At 40.6% G+C, this 18842-nt stretch overlaps 1 protein-coding gene across 1 annotated transcript in view; it reads right to left on the bottom strand.

Moving 5' to 3' along the window:
* LOC124144542 (cleavage and polyadenylation specificity factor subunit 2-like) overlaps nucleotides 1-18842 on the bottom strand; it is a 217482-nt gene that overhangs the window by 111691 nt on the left and 86949 nt on the right. The window lies entirely within an intron of this gene.

Below are 18842 nucleotides of genomic sequence, written 5' to 3'. Positions count from 1 at the left end.
CAAAGTTCAAATTTCACTGACAACCTTGCATGAACTGGCCAAAAATAACCTGCAGTTCATGACATAGTTCACATTTCACTGACAACCTTGCATGAAATGGCCAAAAATAACCTACAGTTCATGACACACTTCACATTTCACTGACAACCTTGCATGAACATTACCACACAAACTCCCCCATTTACCACCAACTTGGCCAAAAGAACCACAGCTGTGTAATCCCTTCAACATATCTGGCACCGTGCCACCAGGTCAAAGGAACTTGTGTAGTTTCAGTATCAATTCCCACTGAGCATGTAAAAAAGTTGTTACTGCACCAGTTCACACAATAACAATTCATTTTGATTACTGACAGGTGGTTAATCAAGCAGGCAGAAGTACCACCTGCTAATAACATGGCCGTTATCACATGCTGCAGAGATGTGCCATAAACTGCCATTGTGAAATTACATAGAATACCTGGCACATCACAATTCCCGGTACATGATCCGTGATGCAGCATGCTGGAGCATAATAGCCATTCTACCCCACGACTGACTTCTCTGTCCAAATACAACTTCCAAGTTGGCCTTCTGTGGCAACCTGGCAACCTGGCAATCAGGAGAGGCAGTTTAGGGTTTGCACAATAACAATGAAACAGCCTATAAATGTTGTTTACATATGAGTACCATGGGTGCATAACATTCTCAAGACAGTGCAACAGCACTGAAGCTGATGCCAGAGGGGCAGGCCATGTCACATTAATGCCTCAGTCACATTTGCTGTGGCGGCCATGGGGTCTAAAATATCTACCGCAGCATTCCCACGGTCACATACTGTAGCAGTCACATATGTAAGGTAGCCGCATAGCGTATTTTGAATTTGACAGAAAAACTGCGGCCGCCATACGGCCTTTGAAGTGATGATGTATGGTTGCCTGAGGGGGCCCTGCGGCTGCCGTATACTTTTGACAAATACCAAGGCATACGCAAGGTAGCAAGGGGACCATACGGTGACCGTGCATCCAGACTGACACTACTGCTACACAGGGCAGCCAAACGGCAAACGCAAGGCCACCGTATGCCTGACGTATGGCCGCTGTGGAACTGCTCCACAGCATGGCTAAGGTGTGTCTAATTGCCAAGGCGAACCTAGAAATTAAAAAGGTTAAAACTCTGTGCGAAAATCCCACAGCGACCCCTACGGCCTGTAATAGATAGGGATAGGCCCTCAGGCCACCCTGAGGCCACCGCAGATTCTCTGCGGCTGCTGCAGGTATGTCTCGGTTTCAGGGGCTACAGCCGTATCCTAGCCAAAGAGCAAATGTGACTGAGGCAATAAGCTTACATGTCAGAGAGCAAAAACATGTATTGGGTGAATATATATATTGGTGAATCTTTAACATACACAGCCATGAAGTTCACTTGTTCAAATGAAAAGCTTAACAACATATTTGGCGAATCCAATATATAATATTCACTTTGCAGCCATCTATGAAGCTCACCTGTGTATAAATGAAAGGTTTATTTGGTGAATTGTAAATATATACAGTGGAGCTCACCTGTTCAAAGTGAAAAGTCTCATAACTTTGATGAAACTAAAACATATAATGTTTATCAACATTGTAAGTTACAAAAGTTATCAGTCATTTTCTGAAGAACATGCTCTCTCTTGAATGCTTTGATGTCACCCTTGCATCATGAACGCGGTGGCATCGTGAACGCGGTGGCATCATGAACGCGGTGGCATCATGAACGCGGGGGCATCATGAACCTGGTGGCATCATGAACCTGGTGGCATCATGAACGCGGTGGCATCATGAATGCGGTGGCATCATGAACGCGGTGGCATCATGAACGTGGTGGCATCATGAACGTGGTGGCATCATGAACGTGGTGGCATCATGAATGCGGTGGCATCATGAACGCGGTGGCATCATGATACAGTGGATCATGTCATATGCTTCTGTGATAACCGACCTCACCTGGTGAGAATGTAGAAAAAAGCCAACTGAATGTTGTTTTCATAAATATTAATCCAAATAGATATTTAATTAATTTGGAATCTATTTCACCAAGCTAACATGGCATGTTTTATAAATTTGGTATTGAGAAAAAAATACTTTTAAAGAACTTTATTCATGCTCCGTGAATAGCCAGGAGATTTCTGGGCTTCGAATTCAATTTAATCACTTTTTCAACAATTCAGATTGCTGTGATTTCCTTCACCCTAGTGTACTGACTAAAACTGTTGAACACACCAACAAAAAGGAATCAGTACTTCAAGGTAAAGAAACAAGATCTTGTCTACATGGATCTTATCACCTCTTTAACAGTCGCCTCAAATAGTTGCAAAATTGCTAATGCAGTGTTAAGCAATAATCACTCACACATTCATTCCTTTTTAAAAATAAAATAAAATTTGTAAATCTATGCGTTTAAAGAATGAGCTTACAAGGATGAAATTAATAAGTGGTCATATAACCCAACCACTTCCTATGACTAATTTCAGGTATTAATTAACACTTACAACAATTAGATAGTGGCAACATAGCTGGAGTATAGCTGACAGCAATGTCAACAAACAAACAAGTCATCAAATATGAGGGAGACAAATCAAGAGGTATTTGGAGAATTTAAATCAAACCTTCCATGGCAGCCATATTTGACCAAGACTTTAACATAGGGAAGAGTAAAACCATGAGTTGATCACTGTCGTCTCTCCAATGTCCAGTAATCAGTAGTCAATGGTATATCCTTTTACTTAAGCGATAAGGAGGGTGAAAGCTCCTAGAATTTCAAAAGGAAGATTTACATGTCAATTAAGTGAAATGGTGAAATACAAGGGAATGGGTTGGATAATGTACATTGATTTGTGAATGAACAAAAGGATGACAGCAGTGACGGTAAAACTTTACTAAAAGCTTTTTGTTGGTATATCAGATTCTGAAGGCAAAGGATAGTGGGCCTTTCAATGGTAAAACCAAGGAAATGCAATTACAGAAAGAAGATTGCTGTTGATACAGGTGTTTATGAACTACAGCGAACAGTGAACATTTCATGAACTTTCTTCATGCAATATGTAGCATAATGTAATATATAAAAAAAGTGACAAAACCCTTTCCATATTCATTAGAAATCTCGATTGTCGATTGTACAATAAAGAAGATGACATCATTAGACTTGACTTTATGGTGGTAAAGGTATTTGTTTGTTGTTGTTCAACGCTGCACACAGAAATATTCCAGCTACATGTGTATATGAAGATGGCTTGTGAATAATCAAGTCTGAACCAGACAATCCAGTGATTGATATTATGGTCAAGTCTGTCAGGGTTCGATGACAAGCTATATCAACCAAGTCACTAAGCCAGACCATCTAATCCATTTAGTCGCCTCTTAATGATTGGCCTAGGTGGCTTGGGACCATTTCTAGCCCGGAATATTCTCAACGAATTGTGATACCAGTGAGGCCATCAATCTCTATGCTATTGCTATAGATCACTGAAATAACACTTGAAAAAAACCTTTCAGATGAAGGAAATCATAACAGGGCAATGAAACAGACAGATTTTAAAATAAAAAAATCTTTGCAATACCATATACTGACAAAGATGTTTTCAAAAAAGATTAACTTTGTAAAAAAAAGCAATGTGGAAAGCATAAAGGGTTCCAGCTATTTCCAAATGAAATGCATTTGAAGATAAATGGTATCTCTTGTTCCCAAATGGGGAATAATAGTCTCATTCATTTGAAAATTTGCTGTCACAAGGGACCTTTGCCTGTTTGCGATATTTGAATTCAGCATAGTAAAAGTCAAAGAAACAAATTCCTCAGTTATGCTTGTTAAAAGGAGTTGGATTTATTGGCACTAAATAGTTACTTCACTACAGAGACATTTTTCATGCAAGTTGTGGTGTGCATGGAGAGAATGGCCAACCATACTTTGACTATCGTAGTCGTAATATGTCGTAACCCCAACACAATTCCAAACCCTGTCACACACCTTACCTTGCCCCAGTCCCAACCCCGTCATACTCCCAACCCCGTCACCCTCCCAACCCTGTCGCACATCTGATCTTGCCCCAGTCCCAACACTGTCACACTCCCAACCCTGCTACACACCTGCAACTGCCCACTCCCAACCCTGTCACACACCTGCAACTGCGCACTCCTAACCCTGCTACACACCTGCAACTTCCCACTCCCAACCCTGCTACACACCTGCAACTGCCCACTCCCAACCCTGCTACACACCTGCAACTGCCCACTCCCAACCCTGTCACACACCTGCAACTGCCCACTCCCAACCCTGCTACACACCTGCAACTGCCCATTCCCAACCCTACTACACACCTGCAACTGCCCACTCCCAACCCTGTCACACACCTGCAACTGCCCACTCCCAACCCTGCTACACACCTGCAACTGCCCACTCCCAACCCTGCTACACACCTGCAACTGCCCACTCCCAACCCTGCTACACACCTGCAACTGCCCACTCCCAACCCTGCTACACACCTGCAACTGCCCACTCCCAACCCTGCTACACACCTGCAACTGCCCACTCCCAACCCTGTCACACACCTGCAACTGCCCACTCCCAACCCTGCTACACACCTGCAACTGCCCACTCCCAACCCTGCTACACACCTGCAACTGCGCACTCCCAACCCTGCTACACACCTGCAACTGCCCACTCCCAACCCTGCTACACACCTGCAACTGCCCACTCCCAACCCTGCTACACACCTGCAACTGCCCACTCCCAACCCTGCTACACACCTGCAACTGCGCACTCCCAACCCTGCTACACACCTGCAACTGCCCACTCCCAACCCTGCTACACACCTGCAACTGCCCACTCCCAACCCTGCCTCAATTCGATGCTGTCACACACCCAACCTTGCAACACTACAAAGACTCCAGCTTCACAATCTGATCCTACCAAGAAAAATAAGAACCAAAATAAACTTGAGTGTGATCCATGTCTGATGGTTAAGAGTCAATCAATTGTATATCAGTATCAAACAGAGTCTCCTATAAAGCTATACTTCCTCTGCTTCTGTGATTATAATAGGCATGTTCAGCTATCTGACAATCCTTCAAGGGGTGTTATTCCTGACGCCTGTATTTTCTAAGACAGGGTTCATTTTGATCCTTTATGGCAGCCTGGGCAAATCACTTAAATTAGCTGAGAAATATGGAAGGTGGGGTGATATGAGATTTTATAACACTGTTTTAAAGTGTTTGATTATAGTTCATCATTTGCTAGGCTTTGATGAAGGAACATTATTGGAGGAATTATTACCTTCTGAACCACTACTATAATCGACTTGATAACCAAACTACAGGGGAAGCTGGCCTCTTGAGAACTTACAGACTTTGTATTTGTTTCAGTAAATGATTTATTGCTGATAATGACTGGAATTTGAGTGAAAAAAACTGTGTCTAAATCATTCCAAGACATTAAATACAAGGGCTTAATGAAATTCACGCTATAAATCGTAAGATATTGGCAAAAAATTCTCACATTACAACATTGATGTTTATACTTTGACTGAGGTGAGATAACTTGTTCTTCGAAATCTTTAATTCATATCTGGAATCCAAGTCACTGCTTAAACTGTAACTGAATGTTCCTAGTGTATGATGGGCATGTTTGACCTTATTGTCACTCAACTTTCATTCAAAACAATGTTCCAAAGTGGATTTCTATAATTACTGTCAGTTTAAATATTCTCTCAATATAACTACATAAACAAGCAGTATAACTTACTGAGTGAATGAGCGAGTTTGATTATTGTCAGATTTGTGCAAACACAACAAGCAATGAGGTAGAATGCAAAAATATTTAATGTACATTATAACAAACACATACATATAATGGTTTTGGCACGAACTTGGGAGCTGACTGATTTTTATCACAGAGGAGGGCTGAGCGAGAGCTAGGTGCTGTCCTGGAGCCGCTATGAGGCTTGGACGGTGGTCTGCGGACCGGGGCTGCAACCTGAGCTCTGGTGCTAGCTTATTTACAAGGAGAGGGACGACCGAGAGCTAAGCGAGAGTCCTGGGGCCGCTGCGGCGGCTCGGACGGTGGTCTGCGGACCTTTGGTGCTAGCTTATTTACAAGGAGAGGGACGACCGAGAGCTAGGCTAGGGTCCTGGGGCTGCTGCGGTGGCTCGGACGGTGGTCTGCGACCTGAGCTCTGGTTTGGACTTGGGGGAGAAAAGGACACTCTAGATGAGTGGAAATAGCCTGGCCAATGATAGGCCAATCAGTCAGCCCCTGACAATAAAAGGCAAAATTGAAAACTGTACATATTTACAAAGCAGCAGCAAAATGGTACAAAGGTGAGCACCTAAGCCGGTGAAGAGAGGGTGGGCTGGCGGGTATGGCAATTTTGTAGCGAGTGTTGTTGTCCTTCTAGCTTTGGGAGAGGAATGGAGAGACACGGGGCTTATGGGTAAAAAGGGGCTCCCGTGCGCATGCGCAGAGGGGGAATTTGAAACCTTACGAGGGATAGTTGTAGCGCAACATAAACACGTACATGAGAATAAATTTTATAATACACTTGACATGCATGTAGAAAACAAAATAAGTTGAATTTGCACAAACCACAATATTAAATTATCATTTGATGTGGGAGGAAAACCCGAAGCGATGCAGGCCTTAGCCATTTACTACTTTGGTGAAACCCATGAGAACGATTATGGTGCTGACAAACCTAGAAACATAATAAAGGCAAACTGTGATTCGAACACCTGATCACAGGGTTCAGCCACACGTAAGGGACACAGCTCTGCACAGCCAACAGTGGCACCTGAGACAACTGGTCCACCTGTGACCCTGTGTAGTTTACTGATTAAACTACAATATCATTACTCCAATTGTATAATTGCTTCTCACAATTAATACCCCTGGAAAGTTTCCAGCAGAACACAGTTTTTTTCAGGACATCCAGTGAACAACTTTTCTTAGGGTGAGATTTGTTGCTATAAAGTTCACTGTCAGCTACACACAAATGTTTTGAAATAAGCCTGCTGACATTGATAAACATAACTGCACTCAAGTGTCTTTCATCAGTCAGCATTTAGTGCTTAATTCCCACCCAGACATCTCACATATAAAGAACTCCAGTGAGGACATCAAATGACATTGCAACAAATTGGACATTAGGACAGCAGGGTAATTACAGGAAAATTGGCCCGCTAGTTTAACAACCCAAGTCATATTCAGCTGGTTATCATCATATACTACATAGCTGGAAATAGAATCCAGGAAAGAAGCAAATAGAGCTTAATGCAAGCATCCAACACCATTTACTCATGGAATCATTACAAGTAACATGCCAAATTACTGCTCTATGAAAGTTGTCAGGAAACTACAATTTATGATGGACTCAGGAGTCTGCTTGGGAGAAATTATGGCTGAGAATTCCTAGTTGCGTCCTGCTCAGCATTTACTATCACATGTTGATTGGTCACTGATGTATCGCTATGACTTCTTCAGACAGTAAGGCTTCTAATGGTCTTGATACACACACTGTAGTTATGACTCCCCCAAATGCTCTCACTGAGTCTGCAGCTTCTGCTTTTAAAAATACCGTTGAAGTGTAAAAAGAATAGGATGGAGATTTTTTTACACTAATTTCCTGAAAGTATCTTGAGCTTGGCCGTGCCCTGTACAGAAGCTGAGGCTGTGGAAATGGGACATCACCTTGGTCAAATGTGGTCAACACATCCACCAGCTGTGGTTTGTTTCTTTGTTTGTTGTTTAACGCCACACTCAGCAATATTCCAGCTATATGATGGCGGCCTGTAAATAGTTGAGTCTGGACTAGACAAACCAGTGATTGACATCGAAAGCATTGAGCCACGCAATTGGGATACGATAATATGCATCAACCAAGACAACGAGCCTGATTACTCGATCCCGGTAGACGCCTCATACGACAAACATCGTCGCCTTTTACAAGCATGGGTTGGTGAAGATCCAGATGTTCACTGGTCCCACCAGCTCCCAGTTCAGCATAGCAGAAAGCTGTGACTGTGGGTTTGAATTTGCACTGATGCCTCAGGGTTTGTTTGTACCATGATTCAACTGACAGAGGATTCAATGCAGTGGTAATCCAAACTCACTCAGTCATTAACTTAATCTGGTAAAGAAATGTCACACACTCAGAGCACATCAAAATAATGTGTATTTGTTATCTGAGTTGAAACTTTTGAACTCAACATGGTTGTTAAGGCGTTCGCTGGTCATGCTTAGGGCCTGGGTTCAATATGGGTACATTTCAGAAACCCCTTTCTGGTCTGCTGGAATATAGCTAAAAGCAGTGAAAAATCATAATCACTCACTCACTGTCCAAAAGAGCTTGATTCAAAAATCATGAATTGCATATCAGTTTAGATTCTAACTGATTCTAGCTGATATAAGACTTGGTTTTACCCAATCTCAGTATTTCAATCCTATACAGTGTTGGAGGAAAGCCCGAAGTGGTGCATGTGATAGATGTTTACCACTATGGGGAAACCACAAACACAGGTATTGCACCACCAGTGATTCCAAGTAATCATATCATGCAGAAAAAAATAGCATGCAGTTTCCAAATAGTTGTGGCTACTGCTTCACTTGTCACTTGAATCGCTCTGTGGTTAATACTGTATGATGTTTTATGCCCCAATCAGCTATTTGCAGACAGCATTTACCTTTCACCAACTGTCTTGATGTCATTAGCATCACAGAGCAACACTCCCCATGCAGACCAGGGTCAGCAACCTATGCCTGTTGTAAGGGACCACAAACAGGACTGAGCGGTCAGACTCGCTGACTTGGTTGATGCATGTCAAATGCATAGATCAATGCTCAGGATGTCAATCACTGGATTGTTTGGCCCAGCTGTCAACATACAGCTGGAATATTACTGAGTGCAGCATTTAACAACAAACAGACACAGGGCAACACCAATCTTATCAGGTTCATCAGTCTAGTACGAATACCAAGGATATCAAATAAATGCCTTTCAAATTACATTCCACAATGCCGTAAATGACGTTTCAATACTAAACTAGGTGCAAAACAAATGATCTTAAACTTATTTTGAATGTCCGTTGCAAAGGTCAACCCAATCAGTTGTTAAGCAACGTGAACATTGACTGTGAATGCAGGGAGCAGTGATGAGCAGTGATGAGCAGTGATGAGCAGTGATGAGCAGATGGTGGCACAACTAAGGATGGCAAATTTTATGACCCCTTCTGGAGTAAGCATGAGGGAATGTTGGTGTGAATAGTTACGAGAGGGCATTGCAATCTAAAACCTAATGAGCTTTCGTCATATCCCATCGACATGGTTCAATCACTGGTTTGTCAAGCATTTTGTCATTAATGGTCATGTAATTCACATCCAATAAGTAAGAAATGGTTCAAGCATAACTGACACTTCTGTCCACTTCTGAAACATCATAACGACCCTCTACTGCAGTTCAGCTAAGTGCAATAACACTTTTTATTCCTTTTTGAAATAATGATGATCACTACGCTTTTTTCAAACACATATAATCTGCTAGCCAATGCCGAGGGATCAATTAGGAAACACAGCGGATACTTTTTGCATGAGTTATGCATGACACAAAAACTGAAATCCATCACATTTTTCATTTCAGATCTACTTTGAGTTTTTATGCCAACTACCTCGGGATCAACCTATTTCAATTCTGAATGCTACGTTTTTTACAAACCAATTATCTCATCATTACTATGTTTGACAAAAACAAATGATGTTTTTGAATTAAATAATAATATACTTCTACTTCAATGTCAAGAGTCTGTTATATCAAATGACAAATTATTTTCTATCACACATCCAACACAGAAAACCCCTAGAAAGCCTGTGTTTAGCTACCCATTTGACCATGCTGACCAAGGACAAATATGGTTATGTCTATATTTGTTGTTTAACGCAACATTCAGCAATATTCAAGCAAATTTGAAGGCAGCCTGTGAATAATTGAATCTACATCAAACCAGTGAAAGATATTATGAGCAACAATCAACACAGTTGGGGGAGGATAACATGCATCAATCAAGGAACAATTCATTTAGTTGCCTCTTACAACAAACTTGGTTACTAGTGACCTATTGTAATCTAGAATCCCAGATGGGGACATCAGCATTCTCATTTTCAAGCAATTGCACACAAACCAATGTGACTTCATGGCTTGGCTGGGAGACCTTTTTAACCAATATACTATATCCTCAAGTGATCAGAATTTGCTCGGATCTGAGCAGAGATTGTGGAGTTTCAAGTTACAACATTACATTCAATACATTAAGGCTCTCTGAAGCCTTGAACTCACTTGAGCAATTTTGTGGTAATTATTATCATTATAAGTTGTAAAATGCCTCAAACAGCCATATTCCAGTTATTATAACATGGCTTGTAATATTGTGGGCAACATAAACCAGTGGTTAATGCACATCTTATGGATGCAACTCTGCACAGCAAACTGCGACACCTTTGATGACTTGGCCACCCACCCACTTGACCACCAAAAGATGATTGACATATACTCCTGGGACTTCTTCTGGTCATATGGGCACAAAGAGAAGGCGATCAGACAGTTCTACTTATATGGATCCCTTGGCAATTCCAATCAACTGAGGCCATTAATTATTGTCTCAATCAATCATAGAGATCATGCTCCAGGGAAATACCCCAACAATTTACTTAACTGCCTCCATCAACTATTTACAAGGAATGACAAACATAACTCTACTCCTCAGGTATGATAGAGGAGAATTGTCACTGAATGCAATCAGCCATGAAAACTGCCTGTGATGTATACTTAAGAAATGCCTTCAACATCTTTTTCATCTACAGTGGTATAAATATAAAATATTGTGCATACTGTGTAAAGCCATGTAGTAAAGTTTTTACGTTAACTCAATTGATGCAAAAACATATTGAAGTCAATCATAAATTGTGTCAAGTAAAAATCATTGACTAGTACCATTTTAGAGCTATTATTCTGAACCATTTCTTTGGAATTTCAGGAGGAAAGCCTGAAGTGATGCAGGTCTCAGACGTTTACCACTTCGGTGAAACCCACGAGCACGAGTATTGTGCTGACAAACCTTGAAATGTAATCGGGGAGAACTGGGAACCGAACCCACAATCAAAGGTTTCTGGCGTACCTAAGGGATGCAACTCTGCACAGCAAATCGCGGTGCCTTAGACGACTGGGCCACACAATTTTGCTACAAATTGGAACTGAATAAACCTGACAGAAAATGTAAATATAGTAAACATTTCTGTCTTGTTCCTGCAGAACTACCTACAAACTCTGCAGACTAGTTATCATTGTTAATCTTTCCAAGAATACTACCTCTATTACATCATTACCATAATCTGGTCAATTTAGGTTGTGACCTCACTTCTGGTCTACATGACGTCATTTCCTTCTAGATGTCATACTCGGTCTCCGAAAAGTCATGACGTCGCCTTTTACGACAAGCATAGTCGCCTTTTACGGCAAGTATGGGTTGCTAAAGACCTATTCTATCCCGGAATCTTCACGGGTCTCCAGAGCTAGTGAAAAAAGGCATACGCACCTTCAGTAGATGCTGGTAAAATCACCCCTCCCACACACATCATTTTTTTCCGTAGAAATGAGAGAGTGAGTGAGTGAGTTGGGTTTAACGCCGCTTTTAACAGTATTCCAGTTATATCGCGGCGTGTCAGCTTGATGTGGGAGGAAAGCCCGAAGTGATGCAGGTCTTAGAAATGAGAGAAGAAACTAAGCCTTTATTATAGCTTGTGTGGCCTCATGAAAAGATCCCTTTAAGATCAGGTTGGACATCACTTAGGTGAAAAGAGAGTGAAGGCAGGGCTCGAAAAATCCACTCGTCAGCTCATAGTGACGAGTCACAGTATGTGCAGGGCGAGAAAGAAATGAAGAAACACTCGTCCTACCTGGCGAGTACATATACTTTAACAATATCAATTCATCTCTAGTCATTTTCAATAAAATATGCAGGATAATTTTCAACCTAAAATATGTTTCATTCATCTTACATTCATGGTAATAATAATGAACTACATCACATCTATCATGAATAGATTGCATACTTGGCAACTCTCTGTTGAAGAAATAAACAAAAAGGGAATTTGCACAGCAGTTCTCGAAGCTATTTTTAAAAAACCCATGCATTTTTGTTCTTGTTGTAAACAACTTGTTACTGATTCTGAAATGTCAAAGTGGAAGTGAATGGTTTTGTAAGGGTAATGGCTGTTTTTATTGGGAATGGTGAGGTTGACGAGAAAAACATGATTTGATTACCCAAGAGGCCAAGGAATGAACTTATTTTAAAAAACCAAGTATGACTATGACTGTAAAAAAACACCGAAATGTTCATGGCTGAGTGACCTTGAATGGGCAGAGATGAATGTAGTGAGTGAGTGAGTGAGTGAGTGAGTATGTTTTTACGCCGCTTTTAGCAATATTCCAGCAATATCACGGCGGGGGACACCAGAAATGGGCTTCACACATTGTACCCATGTCGGGAATCGAACCCGGGTCTTCGGCGTGACGAGCGAACGCTTTAACCACTAGGCTACCCGACCGCCCCTAGATGAATGTAGATGTAATTATTTTGTAATGTGTGTTGGAAATATCAACAATGGTAAATTAACTGGGAACATAAAACTACATAGAATTGAATAGGAAAACTGAAAATATTGCAGGCTGAGTAGAAAATAATATCTACTTGCCCTGTAGGACAAGTTGGGTTGAAGGAATTTTTCCAGCCCTGGTAAAGGTATTATGTGAACCCAACTGTCATCCTGCAATGACCTGTCCAACGTAAACAGAAGTCCAAGACATTAAACTGGTAGCCAGAGCCCTTATCTCATACGCTGATCAAGAACCCAGGAAAGGAGGAGTAACTTGTGCTTGGCGTTAGCTTGCAGCTATAGTTGACTTAAGCCAGCCTGCAATAGTGACTTTAGTGATGTCCCAATCAGAATGGGTTTTGCAAGAGATAGAGTCTCTTCCTACGGCTCCAATGCAGGTAGCCGCCAAGTAGAATTAAAGAGTGTGGATAGGGCATAGTTATCAGTCTGGATGGTCTGTTATGGGACCTAGAGCAGGGATGATATTGTGTGTGTGTCCTAATGGTCCCATAGCTGAAGACTGACTCTTGGCCACAAAATCAGGGATAGTATGTAAGGTGATGGATTTCCAATCCTTCTAACAGGTAAAGTTTTAATAATCTAGAGCGTGTAGTTCTGAAACACTTGCAGCAGTCGCCATAGTTAAAAGGAAGGTGGCTTTCTCCACCTTGTGCAGCAGTGTAGCATTGGTTCTCTTAGAAAAACAGAAAGAACCACTGATAAATTCCATTTAGGAAATTTTCGACTGCGAACATCCCCCAAAAGAAAAGATCACATGGAATGATTGCTGAATGATAGTTTGTCATTTTGAAGAGCTGAGTGAAAGGCAGATCTGTAACCTTCAATTGTCCCATGGCAGAACTTATTATCTTGTCTGAGATGTAAGAGGAAATCATTGGGAAGTTAAGTTGGTTTTCATCTAAACATGATGGTCTTCTCGACTGGACAAATTTGTCCCATCTGTTGTCGTAAAAAAGGGCCTCTAAGAACGAGCAACAGCTGAGGAGGCAGACTTAGTAAATCCAGAGGCTTGCATTTTCTGTGAGACACATTCCAGGCAGTTGAGATTGTTGTACAGTATGTCTAACCATGGTTGATCTCTGGGTAGAAGCCTTGTCAAGAAGAGACCAAGAAGGGATTGCATAGGTGAAGAGACCTGTCCAGTTCATCAATAGAGCGTCCAGTTGGAATGCCAATGGATCTGGTACTGGACTGACATTAGGGGAAAGCTGATGATTGAGACATGTAGCAAATAGGTCTAGATGTTGAGTGTCCCACATTGACTTGAAACCATTTGAATACGTCCCGATAGAGTCCATTCTGTAGACAGGATCATGCCCTTTCAGAACAGACTGTCTACTAGGAAATATGTCTCGCTTCCATCTGGCAGTTGAACGAATATGCCAAGGCAAAAAGCTGGGTAGTTCCCATCATCGGCGAAGGGGACTTGGTTCCCCCTTGTTTCTGGACATATACCACCACTGAGGTGTTGTCAGTGGCCGCTAGAACTGATAAGTCGAGTAGAAGATTGAAGGACGAATAAAAATGCTTTCATCTCCTGGCAATTGATGTGAAGGTTCGGCTCCGTCAAAGTCCATGAGCCGTGGATCTGGAGGTCGTCTACGAGGGCTCCCCATTCGAGTCTGAGGCATCTGTGAACAGGTCTCGATAACTCCACCATATTGGTCCTTGATGTAGATATGCTGGAAGGGACATTGGATTGCATGTGTACCTTGTTGTTGGGGACAATTCTGGAAAATGTTGAGAAATGTTAAAGTTGAAGCAACACCTAATGCAAAGTATATAACATTCTGCCATTTCAAAATTCAAAATTAAAATTCTGACACAACCTCCTCCAAAGTTCTAACTATGAGTGGCAGCTCTTTCAAAACTAATCGATCCCTTTAATATGATAGTAAATTGCTTCTGTGAAATCAATGAATAAGATTAGCATGATCTGAAAATGAACTGAATCTGCACATCTGAATTCAACAGCTAATATGAGTCATTTTGTCATTCCTGACACATTTAAAACATGATTGTCATAAATTTGATTTTTTTCCTTATCTGTGATACACCCCCCAAAAAACCTATAGTCCTACGAATTATTATATGAATATGCAACTTTCTCAATTCATGATAATTGCTTTTAATTATATAAATAAAACATCAACGTCTTGATTATCTGCCAAAACAGACTCCATTGGGCATAAATTTGCAAAAAGGGATGAAAATGACATGAATGGGTCACTAAAATTCAAAAACAAGTTCATAGGAGCCACAATACATAGTACGTCATCGTGATCTGCAAAACGACATGGACACAGTCTGTGACCTCAGCCACTAGTCTGAGTTTTGTAAAAGGTCTCCTGGTCTAATGCTAGTCCATATGCTGAGACTAATATCTATTGAAATAATGACAAGACCAGGCAAGTAGACTCACAGACTCTATATACAAAAGTCAGTTCAGTGAAGAATAAAATAATGCTGTTCAGTTTGTTTCAAAAACACAAATTATCAAAAGGCACTATTTCACCACTAGATTGATCTGTATAGCAAGTTTCATCAAGAAATACTCAACGATTTTGAAGTTCTGCACTGGGCACGTGCACTACCCTCATATTCAGTAACATCCAAAATAAAAATCCCAAATCATCAATAATGAGTGAGTGAGTGTGGTTTTGCGCCGCTTTTAGCAATATTCCAGAAAATATCACGGCGGGGGACACCAGAAATGGGCTTCACACATTGTACCCATGTCGGGAATCGAACCCGGGTCTGTGGCGTGACGAAGGAACGCTTTAACCACTAGGCTCCCCGACCGCCCCCATAAATAATGACATGTTACACATTTTATCTCTTGATGTTATCAAACTAAAAAGCCATTGAAACTGTATTGATTATATATAGATTTGGATTCATGGTTATTGGTGCCTTTCAGACTTCATAAAAATCTGTTTGTTTTAGCCCTAGTCAAAAAGACAATGTAAAATTACAAACTGAATCTCAATGAAAGTGACAACACTGAAAACACATTGGTGTGTGGGAAGTAATAACTCAAGGGAATAACTGATTCATTTCTGGTCAGTAGAAAAGCAAACGAACCTCCCTGTTCCCACTGAAGCAACAACAATGTCTGCAGGGAGCACAACAAGGCATGAATATCCAGTTCTTATTTACCGAAATTACTATCTCCATGTAAACAGTATCTTGTCGTGGACTATAACGGTATCAATTTACTTCACATTAAGTTCAGCACGTCTTCCGCATCTGAAAAAACAACCCTATCTCAATGCAAATGTGTGACTTCCTTGGAAAACAAGGCGTCCCCCTGAGAATCGAGATGAAGGTCAGTGGACATTGGGTCCGTACTTCTGACGCTTGGTCTAAATGGCTACTTAATGCAGACCAATGGCACCTATATAAATATACAGCTTTACATTTATCATTCCCATATGTTTCACATTCCACAAATGAAAATATACTTCTACATTTCTTTAGACACAAACAGATTGCTAAATGATCTCACACTGGGTGTTTATTGCCTTGAGAAACATGTTTTAACAATTGCCTAGAACTTATAGTTTTCCAGGTGCAAGTATGCAAATAGCCTCGTATGCACAAACACATAATTATCTTTTAACCCAAGGTTGATCCAAGTTGGTTCCTATTCATCGAGACCCGTGAAGATTCCGGGGTAGAATAGGTCTTCAGCAACCCATGCTTGCCGTAAAAGGTGAATATGCTTGTCGTAAAAGGCAATCGGGTGGTCAGGCTCACTGACTTGGTTGATACATGTCATCGATCCCAATTGTGTGGATCGATGCTCATGATATTAATCACTGGATTGTCTGGTCCAGACTAGATTATTTACAGACCGCCGTCATATAGCTGGAATATTGCTGAGTGCGGCGTTAAACAACAAACCAACCAACCAACCAACCAACCTATTCATTGATGTTACTGTAGTAATGTTTTATTCAGAGTTTGTAGGCCATGGATACTGAACAAATCAGTCCACATATACATGATACAACATGACAGAGACTATTGTAAACAGTGGAGACTAATTAAATGTTTATGGCAAGTTACATATTTCTATAATGTTCTGATGATGAAACTTTTGTGATCCAATAATTGCACCAAAACGTAAAACAATAATAGCACTGACAAATAGCACAATAATGGCACTGACAAATATTGCAATAATAACCAACAGATCCGTTTCACCTGTGCCAAACACACCATGAATATTTCAGCACCATCCCATCTGCTTCCTCATCAGCCATTTAAAATAGATCAAGATCTTTACACATATTATACAGGTGAACTCGGTTCTATCGATCTCTGTACTCTTGTCAATGTGAGCCAACACACTGTTAAGATACAACAGTCTCCAGTTTCCTGAAGCCTCAAAGTTTCAAACATGGAGTGTTTGTGAAGCCAATTAACCTTGTTTCACAGGCAGAGTTTGATCCAAAACAATGCTGTCAATGTCAACTTCAAAGTATTTCTCATGAGCCATTATTACAAAAAAATTCTCTTTGTGATGACAATATGTTCAATTGCATCTAACATGATGCTGTTTATTATGATGCTTATTACTTCAAACAAATCATCATCATCATCATCATCATCATCATAGCTTCAGTTAAAAAACAACCCCAGATTGTATTTTCATTTTTTCAAAAGTTGACTTGATTGTGTATTTTTTCTAAAAATTCCCATTGACGTACTGAACTATAATTTCAGCTCTTTTGGACATGTGGTTTTTAATAAGACAATGAGTGAGTGAGTATGGTTTTACACCATACAAACTTCAACCAACTCTAATGTTGTTATAATATGCACTCTATTGTTTGTGACAAGAGGTGATTAATGAGGTCTGGGCTTGTCAGGCTGGTTGGTTTATCAACATTGTGTGTGTGGGGATGTTGCTCAGAATATCAGCCACTGGTTTGCTCGGCCAAAACTCAACTATTTCCAGGTAGCTGTAACAGGTGGAGATTCTTTATTGTTGTGTGCTGCAGTCAGCCAAACATATCATTTACACATGTAGAAATTCATATGACCTAGGTCAAGGTCAAGTTGCTAATAGCACAGATCATATGCCTCAAACTATCATATGATGGGCTTTAGTTTCAACTCAACATACAACTTAATCTGCTCATAATGAGTACTGTTTATTACTGATGTTTGTAAACACATGGTGTCCCTTCTAATGGACTTGTTTTCCATAATCAATAACCAAATTTTCTCCACCATCTGTTGCCAGTGTATAAGATAGGAAACAATCCGCAGTTGGACATGGATTTTTAATGTTGATTGTAACATTACGGAATTTCCTAGCATGTCAGTTTTATTTAGGTCTGTAAAACCATGAGTGACATAGGTTGTTCAATCGACCATTTTACTGCAATCCAGGCCTAGTTCCTCAAGCAATCTTGGCATTATAACAACAGTGAATGTATGTTATAGCATGGTAGTTCTATCAAAGTGCTGTGACTGCTTTGAGAAAAAGAGCCATGGTTTTAAGCAAAAAGGAAACTTCAACAGCGTGTGTCACTTATTGTTTTCCAGTCTTACATGCACCTGACACAACTGCGCTGACCGACCAAGGATAATAATCAGCCAATAGTTAAAAAAACAAAACATTAAATGTCCTGGGCCATAAAATATTTACATGATCCCCAAACCCTAATTTCTTAAACAATAATTCAACATTAAAAACTCAGGATGTAAACAAAACTAAAACTGATCAGCTCATAAATTTAAAAAACACTTTTTACACATTTCCAGAAGAGCAGATGTACCCCTTTTTTCAGTCAGCAGATATACCAATATTTCCAGATCAGCAGATATACCCCTATTTTCAGTCAGCTGATATATCCATAATTATAATGATAACAAATGGAAAGAAAGATCAATCAAATATTCATGTAGCCCTCTAACTATGATGAAATGTGAAAGAGCTAACAACAAAGTTACTCCAAATACCAGACATAACTCAGCATGTCAATTGTCACCATGTTTGCCAATATCTTGAAATAATCTATAAAGCATTAGTTCCAGGACCAGTGACAATGCTGTTACAACAAGGAGATACGAAGGCAGAGGGATGGATAAGAATTTAGGATCAATGCCATCTCTCCCAATTTGCAAATCTTATAGTATACACATGATTCCTTCACA

Source organism: Haliotis rufescens, unplaced genomic scaffold (genome assembly GCF_023055435.1).
Source record: "Haliotis rufescens isolate VD_foot unplaced genomic scaffold, xgHalRufe1.0.p SCAF_3, whole genome shotgun sequence".
NCBI lineage: Eukaryota > Metazoa > Mollusca > Gastropoda > Lepetellida > Haliotidae > Haliotis > Haliotis rufescens.
The sequence above is the reverse complement of the archived record's forward strand: the minus strand, read 5'-3'. Positions and strand labels throughout refer to the sequence as shown.